The sequence below is a fragment of the Phacochoerus africanus genome, chromosome 5 (assembly GCF_016906955.1).
Source record: "Phacochoerus africanus isolate WHEZ1 chromosome 5, ROS_Pafr_v1, whole genome shotgun sequence".
Classification (NCBI taxonomy): domain Eukaryota; kingdom Metazoa; phylum Chordata; class Mammalia; order Artiodactyla; family Suidae; genus Phacochoerus; species Phacochoerus africanus.
In genome coordinates this window covers 89685455-89698200 of record NC_062548.1, presented here as the reverse complement: position 1 = coordinate 89698200, position 12746 = coordinate 89685455, and the positions used below count along the sequence as shown (strand labels likewise).

Here is a 12746-nt window from a genome sequence, read left to right as displayed (position 1 = left end):
CATATTCTTTATCCATTTGTCTATCAAAGGACATTTAGGTTATTTCCATGTCTTGGCTATTGTAAATAATGTTTTGAACTTTGGGGTGCATGTATCTTTTCAGACCAGCGTTTTTGTTTTCTTTAGATATATACCTAGGAGTGGAACTGCTGGATTGTACGGTAGTTTTTAAAATTAAAAAAAAAATTATACAATGTTTAAAGGTTACTTTCTATTTGCAGTTACTACGGATATTAGCTATATTCCTTGTGTCGTGCAATACATCCTTGAGCCTATCTTACACTCAATAGTTTGTAACTCCCACTCCTCTACCCCTGCATTGCCTGGCCCCTGCTGGCAACTAGTAGTTTGTTTTCTACATCTGTGAGTCTGTTTCTTTTCTGTTATATTCCCTAGTTTGTTGTATTTTTTAGATTTCCCATATAAGTGATCTTATACAGTATTTCTCTTTCTCTGACTTATTTCACTTAGCATAATGCCCTCCAAGTCTACCATGCTGCTGCAAATGGCAAAACTTTGTCCTCTGAGTAGTATTCCATTGTGTGTGTGTGTGTGTGTGTGTGTGTGTGTGTGTACACATATATATAACATCTTATTTATCCATTCATCTGTTGATGGACACTTAGGTTGTTTCCATGTCTCAGCTATTGTAAATAATGCTGCTATGAACATTGAGGAGTATGTATCTTTTCAAATTAGTGTTTTTGGTTTTTTTGGATATATACCTAGGAGTAGAATTGTTGGGTCATATGGTAGTTCTATTTTTAGCTTTTTAAAGAAACCTCCATTCTGTTTTCCACAGTGGCTGAACCAATTTATATTCCTACCAAGGGTGCTCTTTTTTTCCACATCCTTGTCGACATTTATTTGTAGACTTTTTGGAGAGAACCAAGACACTACTCTTTCTTAATTCTCTTCTAATCAAACACTGCCAAGTGAGACTAAAAAAAGAGTAAGTATATATTCATCTGTAACATTATTTCCTGACCTTTTCACAGTTTTTGAGGTAAGATGAAATATTGTTTTGAAGCAGCTTGATTAGCTTGTTTGCAGCCAGCCCCTTAAATGAGGCAACTGCAGGGACTGAATTAACATTTTCCTGCCTGAGTCCCTTCCTTCCCAGTGCTCTTGGCCTCTTTAACACAGAGTAATTTACTTTAAAAGCATTTATGTAAGTATTGAGGGTGAGGAGGTATTTCAAGATGTAACAAATAACATTAATAACAATTATAGATTTGATACTAATGTAGACAAAACATCACCAAGCATACATTTTTCTTCTTTTCTATTAAATCCCTGCCATTGCTTTTGGTCTTCTTTGTGCCCATCTGATAGATTGGCCAGTCTCCAAACTGAGATCCAGAAGGTACATTATGACAGTGGAACCCTGAAAGCACAACCCAATAAATGCTGCTCCCCAGCCATTTGCTTTGTCCCCAGCCTGCATCAGCAGTAGACAAGTCCCAGTGAACAAGGGCTGTCCAAGTTATCAGCACTTGTTTCATGGCCTGGCTGGAAAAACAAAAGAGGTATGGACAGCCTGTGGGTCCGACAACCCAACCTATACCCTGTGTTTTAAAACTGGACCGATAAGAACCAGGGATTGGTTTTTTACCTGAATTTATTGCTTAGCAACAAAGACTACCTCAAGAGAATGCTATTCTATGGGTTACCAAGTAACTGGCTGTGACAATTACCAAACAGCTGGCCAAGTAATCTACATACCCTTTAACCCCTGCCAGCTGAACAAGGAACTGTGGACAGCTCCCAAACAATAGACACACATCTAATATTTTATTGAAGAGCTGACAGAAGCCACAGCTATATGGGTCCTGCAGCCCCATGGATTTAACTATTTTAATTTGGATATCTGGCTCTCCAGGATCTGCTGGGCTTGAAGGGTTGTTGAAGCAGGGGAGGTACCAGAAACAGATTCTATCAAAAGGCTACCCTGCAGAGCTTTTGGGGAAATTATTTCCTAGACATCAAGTGAAAAGTTTTGTTGAGATTGAAGGCCCTACAAAAGCAGTCATTTAAAGAAAGGCAAAACAAAATCTGGCCCTTCACAATTTCTCATTGATAAATGTTGAGTTGGCCTGGCTACAGAGCATAACATGTACACAATAGATTATAACCTTCCAGCACCATTAGATGTAGACAAGTGATTGGTGCCATTTTAACACCAGGAGTATTGGGTTTAGAAATCCTGGTTCTAAAGGACCCTGCTATAAACCTGGATTACTTCCCAAGGTAATTTCTCTTCTGAACTCTGAGGGGGAAAAAAAAAATCTCATGGTATATTTGTTTGAGTACTTTATTCAAATGCATGTCTTTAGGAGTTTTACTTACATTTGAAAACACTTTTCCCTGTATTTGTGGGTCCCCCAAATGCCTATGCTTCAAGTTTCAGGCTTACACATTTTCCACCCACAAATAGCTGTGGAAGGCGAGTCTGCTGCATATTGAAATATCCTGAATAATTTAGAGAAAACCTCACAACAACCTCTCCTCCTCCTGCCTCCACAAGACCCAGTGTGGGCAGGAGAGAACCTATTTTTAGGAAGTGAAATAATGAATGGTTAAAACTCATCTTTTAAAAAAAATGTGCCTCCACATCCAAGTCATGAATGGCCATTTTAAAAAGCTTTCCTTCTGTTTCAGTTTTGATGCTATTGTGAGAGACATTTTTGGCATCTTCAATATTTGTTTACCATCACATAATAAAGCCCATCATCTTACTTGATAATTACATTGCTTTGGGGACCAACTGGGTAACCTAGCACCTAAAACAGTATCTTGCACACAGTCACCCTCAATCCATATTTGTTGAATGAATGAGTGAATGACTCCATCTTCATCCACCCATCTTATTAACCAGAAAGCTCTAAGTGAAGTTGGCCAATTTGACAATTCAAAGTCACATCCACTAGATGAAGATTTACCACTTTTGGAAATATTCAAAGGAATCTAGTGTTCATTCCTTCATTCTTTTATTCACTGAACAAATGTTTATAAGGTGCCATCTTATAGCAGGTAATATTCTAGGTGTTTGGTTATAGTAGTAAGCTAGAAAAGAGTGCTCTTGATTTTCAGCAAGCAAAGACAGAAAATAAGCAAATATGTAGTAAATATCAAGTAATAATAGAGACCACAGAAAAAAATAAACAAAGCAGAAAGGAGGAGAGATTGTGATGGAATGGGAGAACAAGTATCTCCAAGGAGATGGCATTTGAGCAAAAAGTTGAATGGATGAAGGAGCAGGACATGTGAAATCTCTGGGAGATCTTTAAGGGGACAGAATAGCAAGAGGGGAGTTATGTAACTGTTATAAATTTAGAAAATCATTAATATAGAGAACTTAAAGAATGGCAGTTTTCGAGTACTTGCAGAGCCCCTAAATGAATCTACTTTATAGGAGAAAAATGTTTACTGCAGCATAAGTTTACAGGAGGTATTTACTGTAAAAGTACATTTGGAGGGGATAAGTAATGAGATCCTGCTGTATAGCACAGGGAACTATATCTAGTCACTTGTGATGGAACATGATGGAGGATAATGTGAGAGAAAGAATGTATATATAGTCTTCTGAATGACTGGGTCACTTTGCTGTACAGCAGAAATTGACAGAACATTGTAAATCAACTATAATAAAAAAATATTATTGATCCAATCCTAAGACCACTGTTTTTGTAACTGAATAACTTTTCAGTAAATATTCTGAACCTTTTTCTCATAGGTTCATCTTTGAGATGTCAAGAGTCCTTTGAAAACTGTATGAAGTCTGGGGTTCTTAGATACAGGTGTTGTGAGACTTATCCTGCATAACCTGATGCTGGAGTTGTTTGTGGACTTGTCACCCTTCCCTGGTAGAATAGAAACTCCCTAGGGGCACGGACCCTCTCTTCACCTTTGAATCCTGCCAACTTCCCAGTGTGGGGTCTTCACACAATGAGTGCTCAATAAATATGTAATTTAAAAGAGCATAAATATGATAGAGCAAAAAGTATTTAGCACACAATCAATCGAACTCCATTCCCCACTCATAGATTCCCACCTGAATGTACCCACAGCAAGTGCTGGCCCCTCACAACTGTGCCTTTGAGAGGGTATCATTTGACCCAGAACCAGCGTTTCTTATTTTGTGCCTCTCCTCAGAACATCATATACCAGGCCAGGAAATGAATTTCTCTGCCTTTCTTTTAGAATGTTCCTATGGATAAGAAGACCATTGTGTTTTACACTGGTCATAGCTTAAAAAAAAGGAAAAACCTGACTCCACTTACCAGAATAGTACAATAGCTGAGTTTGACAACCTGAGCTTTGTTTTAAATAATGTGTTATTTTGGATTAATGGCCTTTTTCACTGAAAAAGGTCAGCCAAAATGGTGGGTTGCATGTTAAAATTTGATCAGACAGCCCCTGTAAATCTTAATGTCTTTAGACTTTCACATAATTTTTCCAGCTCTGTACATTCTAGAGGTACTGGCTTTTCTATACATTTATAAATATGCTGGTTATTTTTGAATATGGAATCTCTTTTAATATTTTGAAATATAAGTCAAATATCATGCGTTTCCATGAGTACACAACTCTCTGAGCATTTCCTATGTATTTGATCAATCAAGTTAATAAATCCAATATGAATAATAACTGCCATTTATTAAACTCCTGCTATGTGACAGTCATTTTACATATTTCACCTTTAATCCTTGAATCAAGTCTATATGAAAGTGTCATCAACCCAATTTTAAATATAAGGAAACCGAAGCTCAGAAAAGTTTAATAATTTACTCAACTAGTGAATAATAGGCCTGGGATTCAATATTTGTCTACTGAGCTTTGAAATCCATTTTTTTCCCAGTACATACAGATGTCTCATAGTTTTTCTTAGTGAAAAAATTGGGGGGGGTGATGAGAACAATCTGAAGCCTCTTATCTTCGTATGGAAATAATTCCTTAAACTTTCAACCTTTATGCAGCAAGACATTTATTAAGAACCTGCTCTTGCTTGTGTCCTGTGCTAGCTGCTGATGAAACAGCATTCATAAGCTAGAGCACTTTTCTAAGAGAAATTGCAAGTGTAGCTGGGAGGGCAGAGACTTATACAGCCCCTGAAAACACAGTTGGAATGAGGATTATAATAGAGCTACAAACTTAGGGCTAAAAGACACACGTCAGAGGGATTTTGTGGGGACAATGGTAGTTGAAGAAGCCTCACTGTTTCACCCATGCCTTGAGGGATGAGGAGAATCTGCTGGGCAGAGAAAGCCTGGAAGGATATTTTGATAAACATGACCACAGGAATGGCACAGTAGATGAATGTGGGTAATGTCTTCAGGGAAGTGTCTGTCACTTACTGGGGTTGGAGTGTAGCAGTGAGTGTGGAGGGGGCCGTGGAGGTATTGAAAGTTGGGACATGTCAGCAAAAGTGACCTGAGAGTTCACTTAAACTGAATACTTGCCACTTAGTTGCCAATGCTTTTAGTATTTTCTTTCTTTCCTGATTATTAGAATTATGCACATTTGTAATGGAAACTTTGGAAAGGACAAACTAGTGGTAAATCAGAAAAACAAAAAGTCATCCTTGTCTAGTACTCCTAGCATAGCCATGCTTTCTAAGTTTCACATATTAGAAAGAATTTTGACTATGAAACTCGGCAGTAGGCTTTTCTTGCTTACCTTCCTATTATGAAATGCCACGTTAACGTCACAGTATCATTAACCATGTAATAAATATGGGTTTTGTGCCTGCCTATCCCACGTTCCTGTCTTTGGAGTTACGTTGTACTCAGACCTGCTGAGAAACAGGCGTGCCTCATCAGTTCCATGTCAACTTTGGAAAGGACCATAACTGGCTGAACTGTGTATAGACACACCTGACCAAGCTGGGCCTATTGTATCTTCTTTCCAGAAGTTTGGGACAAAGGCACTGAAAGGCTGAGTCAGTATAATGGCGATGGGTACTGGAGCCAGATTTGGCATCAAGGCCAGTTAAAACTGCATGCAAACTAAAGCTATGAATGGGGAGTAGGTACAGTTCTCTTTAGAAAAGAGAGTAGAGGGGGTGTGGTGTGGAGGGCCAGAAAAAGACCATGTAGACAGAGAGAGATGGAGACAGAGAGAAGGGAGAGGAGCTGCTTAATCATTTTCCTGTTCCAATGAGATCCAGCTGCATTTCATTTCAGCTAGATCCCCAAGTTTTTTCACAGGAAGTCATGTGAATGGATACCCAAGCCTTTCAACCAAAACATTCCTAACTACAGCAGTTTATTTAACTTTGTTTTTCAACCCTAAGATTTTCCTTTTTTCGTTCTTTCAACTTTTGTTTTTGCTATTTTAAAATACATACATACTTTAATATTTTTGATAATTATCTCTGACATTTTCCTCTGTCATTACTTCCATTGCATTTAAACTTAAGTATTCTTTCCCTAATCAGAGATCAGGTAAAAATTTTCCTTTATTTTTTCTGTATGTTGAAAAAAATAATATAGTCCTTTACATTGAAATCTCATTTATATGAGATTTATTTTGGTATGTGTGAGATGAGAATATAATTTTGGAAGCTTTTTAAAAATGCAAATAGTTAATTAGTTGTCCCAGAATCATCCTCCCTTTTTCCATTGATTTGTGGTGTCTCCTAAATCATATGTTAATTTTATACATATTTCACATAAGTCTCTTCTTAGGCTACCCTATTTATTCAAAAGAGAATGTTTCTTGTCTATGGACAGTAATAGAAGAATTGACTGGATTTAGATGTTGGAGAAAGATGTTAACTTAGAGGACTTAGGTTAACAAGTCATTCAATTCCTATGACTTGGACCTCCAAAACACTGAATGACAAGTTGACAATTGTACTGGAGTACTTCCATCTTCTTTCTGGGACAGCTTGAATAACCCTGACAATTTTGGTAATTGAGTCTTCAGAAGATTCAACATAGGTTTTATATTACAAATTTCAACTTGTGAAGTCATGTTTCATGTTTTATTTTGGAAAACACAAAGCTATCCAAAATTTTACCATGTGCTGCATTTGAGCACCTGACAGAGGCGACAAGCACATACTGGCATTTTCTCTGTTTGCTCCCATAGTAAACATGATAATTGATTAGGGGTCTTCCTTACCACTAAACGTGGCTAAGAATCCTTCTTAACACTGTGCTTCGAGCAACTGCTATTGCTAATTGATATTGCCTGGTAAAATGTAATCTATCTTCATATTAATTCTAGAAAGTAATATTGATGCGTAGATTAAAGGTAAAATAGAGGAGCTATATTAAAGAAATGACTGGTATAGATTTGGGGCAGTATTCTTAAAAATTTTAACTGTAGTCAATTATAATTAAGATATTTTACATTTCACATTTAACTGTATAAAGAGGATGACAATTGGATAAAAGGATAGATGCAATTTAGGAGAAAATACTTTATGTTAATTCTGAAATATTGGAATAAAAATAGGTTAGGCTTTAAAAAAAATCCTCATTATTTAGAAATAAAAAACTCTAGAATTCTCAGAGATTGGTATAATCAGGTGGGATGATTTTTGTTCAAACATCTGAGTGATTCATCTGAAGTGAAAAATCCAAATTTTTATTTCCCTAAACTTAAGTATCCCCTGAAGGCTTAGAGTAAACCTCAGTAGAAATTTGCCAATATGTAGAAAAAAGTTTGTACCATCATCAATTTTTCAAGTCAGGCAGTATTCATTAAGTTTGTAGGTTTAACGAATATCATCTCCCCTTATGCCTAATAATTATATATTTTAAAAACCAACAGTTCTGGGCTGGACTCTGTTTGTAAGCTGTGTGACCTTACCCAGGTTACTTAACATTTTAAATTTGAAACCCTACAATAAGTTTGAATCACTTAAAAATCAGTGTGCTTTTTAAAAAACTGTGCCAAATTTATCTCATCTTTTAAGAAGTTTTCATCATTCCAGCTCAGTTTCTATTTTGTTCATCTGTCAGTATTATATCCTGTGTTAAACCAAATAAGATGAAGTGATGCTAAAACATGTTCAGTTGAGCAAAGTGAAGTGATGCTAGGGGTATGTTAAACTGAGCAAGGTCAAGTGAAGTTAGGGGTGCACTTACAGCTTGCATGAAGATGGAGAGTGCAGGAAAAATATGGTGACCTTTCGTCTCTCAAAGCAGATCATACAGTATTACTTTTTTTTTCCTTTCATTTTTGGCCACCCCATGGCATATGGAGCCCCTGGGCCATGGATCAGATCCAACCACAGTCACGACCTAAGCCACATCTGGAGCAACACCAGATCCTTAAAACACTGTGCTGGGCTGGGGATCAAACCTGCATCCCAGCACTCCCAAGAGGCCACCAACCCCACTGCACCACAGTGGGAGCTCCAGTACTGCATTAAATTTTATCCTCTGATTATTTAACATTTGACTTTGACATTTAAAGTAGGAAGAGGAAATATTTCTAGGATTTAATAACCATTGTCTCCATCCTTGTCATTAGGATATAGAAGTTCCTAAGACTGCAAGTGCTCCAGAGATGTAATCAATACCCTCTGCTAGAGCTCAAAGTTGGAAAGCCTTATTGTCAAAATTTCAGTTCTGTCAGCCTTTTCTGTAAGTTTAAAAAGAGTCCCTAGGCTTAAACAGCCCAGCTTACCAAAGAGACCTATTGAGAGATTTATAATGCTTGGTTGTAAGATAAGATGCCATTCGTAGAAAACTGGTGATTCTGGAAGGAAAGTTGAGCAGAGAATTGAAGCATCTATTTCTACAGTCCAGAAGGTAATGCATTTCAAACTTGGAGAGTTTCAGTGAGGTGGCTACTGACCTTAGAGTTGAAGATCACGGAGATTTAACCTGTTAAGTTTTGATCATTGTATGAAATCATTGCTTCATTGGTTGGGGATTAGAACATTGAAAAGGTAGAAAGCTTGAGATGCTATAATTAAGCATATGAATGAGAATCTTAAAAGTACATGCTCATGGAAATAAAATATCAATAAAAGATAAGGGTGCCAGATGAAAGGTAGGCCTCTTTCCATTATCATACCCTTATTCCCAAAATGTTACCACTTACGATTTGTTCTGCTTTTTTTTTGTCTTTTTGCCATTTCTAGGGCTGCTCCCATGGCATATGGAGGTTCCCAGGCTAGGGGTCGAATCGGAGCTATAGCCTCGGGCCTACGCCAGAGCTACAGCAATGTGGGATCCGAGCCACATCTGCAACCTACACCACAGCTCACAGGAACACCAGATCTTTAACCCACTGAGCAAGGCCAGGGATCGAACCCGCAACCTCATGGTTCCTAGTTGGATTCGTTAACCACTGAGCCATGATGGGAACTCTGATATATTCTGCTTTTAAAGCTCTTCCAATGGTTATCACTATAGCTCTAAACATCTATTTTATATGGAACTTTAAATATCTATTTTTTGGCTTATAAGTTCAAGCTTGTCTTTTAACTCCTTGCTGTGAAAAATGACCATTTCAGCTCACTTCTACCCTCCGTCTTCCTTTTTCTCCAGACCTTTTCCAACTTTTTTTTTCTTTTGGCTCTCCTATTGTTTATACTTCAAATAATATATTTGCCTTTTTTTGTTCTGTCAACTTTAGATGTAGTGGATAACCGCTCACAGTGTAAGATGTAGAATTGATTACCCCATACTTTCTCCCATCTCTCCTCTCCACCTCCAACACCTACTATTGGTCAATTCTACCATTACTTTTACATTGCCAAGATTTAAATCATCATCTGAAAGTCTTTCATTCTTTGTCTATGTATTGATTCTGAGAACCGAATAGAAATACTTCATTATAATATTATTATATTACTTACAATATCATGATATTGCTCAATTTTGTTCATTGTAGAACTAGAGAGTGACTGTAGGTGTAATGACTGTAGATGTATTTTTTTTTTTTTTTTTTGCTTTTTAGGGCCACACCTGTGGCATATGGAGGGTTCCAGGCTAGGGGTTGAATCGGAGCTGTAGCTGCTGGCCTGCACTACAGCCACAGCAATGCAGGATTGGAGCTGTATCTGCAACCTACACCACAGCTCACCACAATGCTGGATCCATTTAACCTGCTGAGGAAGGCCAGGGATCTACCTGCATCCTCATGGATGCTAGTCAGATTCATTAACCACTGAGCCACGATGGGAAATCTGAGATGTAATTTATGCTCTTTTTTTTTTGGCTGCACTCTCGACATACGGAGGTTCCCAGGCTAGGGGTCGAATTGGAGCTAAAGGTGCCAGCCTATGCCACAACCACAGCAACGCCAGATCCAAGCTGCATCTGCATCCTACACCACAGCTCACAGCAACACTGGATACTTAACCCTCTGAGCGAGGCCAGGGATCGAACCCGCAACCTCATGTTTCCTAGTCAGATTTGTTTCCACTGCGCCATGAAGGGAACTTCTGATTTATGTTCTTAAATCAAGTCTGCTTGAAGTAGAATACTTCAGGTTCCAAGTTCAGGATTCCCTTTTCTTAGACTCCATAAATTTATTATAATCATGCTTCATATTTTTGCCATGAATTTTTGTATAGCATTTTATTTTTCCTGGAATTTCTACTTTCCTTTAATTTTTCTTGTTGACATCAGAGACATAAGCCTTCTTCATTATGTACCACTCAAAAGCCAGCCCCCACATGCTTCAGTCAGCTATGTCAGTGTCTGCTCCCTTCCAGGTCCCCAAATCTAGGGGTCTTTTTGTAGAGTAACAGCTCCCACCTTTATTGTAGCTTCTCTTGCACCTTCTCATCTGCTCTGAGTACTGTCTTTTTCTATTTTCTGTTTTATCCATTAGTGTAATCTTATACCATTCATCTTCATAATGGTGATTAGTAAGATTATGCTCTCATGTTGAAGGTTTTACATTTTGAAAATTTAAATATATATTATTTTCATCCAATTATCCAAGAAATATTTATTGATTACCTACCATTTTTCAGAGATGGACATCGTGGGCAATATAAAGATGAATCAAACACATACTGTTCACCTTTAAGTAGAACAGTAAGAGAGATCTACTTTTGTAAATAATTATAAAATATAAATCAGAAAGTAATAAGTATCATAAGAGAGACGTAGGTAAGTATTCCATATAATGTGAATCCATTTTCTCTTTTTCTTTTTTAGAGGAAAGATTGTATTGATGAATGGAATGAGAAAAAAAAAAATAGATTTGGGTCAGAAGACTTGGGTTATGTCCTGGTTCTTACACTTGCTAAGTGAGCTTGGACAAGCTGCCTAACCTTTTTCCCCCAGGTTTTACTGTATATAAAGTGAGGACAATAGTACTTTCTCTACTTATAGCACATAGTCATTCGGAGGCTCATAAAAGACAATAGATACAGTTTTTTAATAAACAGTTTGTGCAAAATATGTATTATTTCTTTCAGAGAAGAGTCAAATATTCTCTTCTTTAAAACAGGTGATTAATTTATCCTTTCCTAATTCCAAGGAGGTGTAGCATGGGCAAATTCTAGGAATAGTGACATGGATTTCATTTAATTATTAATAGGCAACACATAAAGTAGCAAAGAGTCTCTTTATGATGCTCCCTTACTGGCTTGGTTAGAGCCAGTCATTTTGACTGTATGCTGATGGCCCTGGAAGCCCATGCTGTGAGGCAGTTTGCCCAGTGTTTAGCTTTCCCCAGGCTCTGACATTTGTCTTTTTTATTTCCCTGGGCTTTTCTTTCCTAGTGCCCACTGCTTGCTGAATGTAGCTGATACAGCAGATTGCAAGTGGGTTAAAGTGGGAGAAAGAGGCACCTGACTAACACAGTGGTTCTCAGCCCTGAAGGCATGTTAGAATCCTCTGAGGGGCTTTAAAGACACATTGATAGCCAGGCCCAGCCCAGAGATTCTGATTTAGTATTCTGGGGTGAACGAGGTATTATTAGTTAACAGAATCTTCCCAGGTGATTCTAATGCTCAGACACTACTGAGAACCACCAATGCATTGGTGCTCTAATTTTAGAGAGCACCAAGGTCACCCGGAGAGCATGAGGAACTGCTCTCAGAGATGCTGAATCAAGAGGTGTGAGCCCATGCATTTACTTTTAAGTACTTCTGGCTCATTTTGAAGTAGATGATTTTGTGACCACCCTTTGAGAAGCACTGTTTTTAATAGTATCTTAGAAATAGTATCAGTATGATTATCAGCCACATGGTGACCACTTCATTACATGGATTACAGAGGCCATCAATGAGACACTTTTTTAAAAAAAATTTTAATTTTTTTTATTTTTCCTGTTTCCCTTCATTTATTTATTTTTTTAATTGTTATTTCCCCAATATAATTTTTTTCTACTGTACAGCATGGTGACCTAGTTACACATACATGTATACATTATTTTTTCTCACATTGTCATGCTCCATCATAAGTGATGACATAGTTCCCAGTGCCATACAGCAGGATCTCATTGTCAATCCATTCCAAAGGCAATAGTTTGCATCTATTAACCCCAAGCTCCCCATCCACCCCACTCCCTTCCCCTCCCCCTTGGCAACCACAAGTCTATTCTCCAAGTCCATGATTTTCTTTTCTGTGGAAAGGTTCATTTGTGCCATATATTAGATTCCAGATATAAGTGATACCATACAGTATTTGTCTTTTTCTTTCTGACTTACTTCATTCAGTATGAGAGTCTCTAGTTTCATCCATGTTGCTGCGAATGGCATGATTTCATTCTTTTTTATGGCTGAGTAGTATTCCATTGTGTATATATACCACTTCTTCCTA

General features: G+C 37.6%; 1 long non-coding RNA gene across 1 annotated transcript in view; it reads left to right on the top strand.

Moving 5' to 3' along the window:
• Positions 1 to 12746, top strand: part of LOC125128052 (uncharacterized) — a 361128-nt gene that overhangs the window by 312488 nt on the left and 35894 nt on the right. The gene's annotated exons all lie outside the window — the stretch shown is intronic.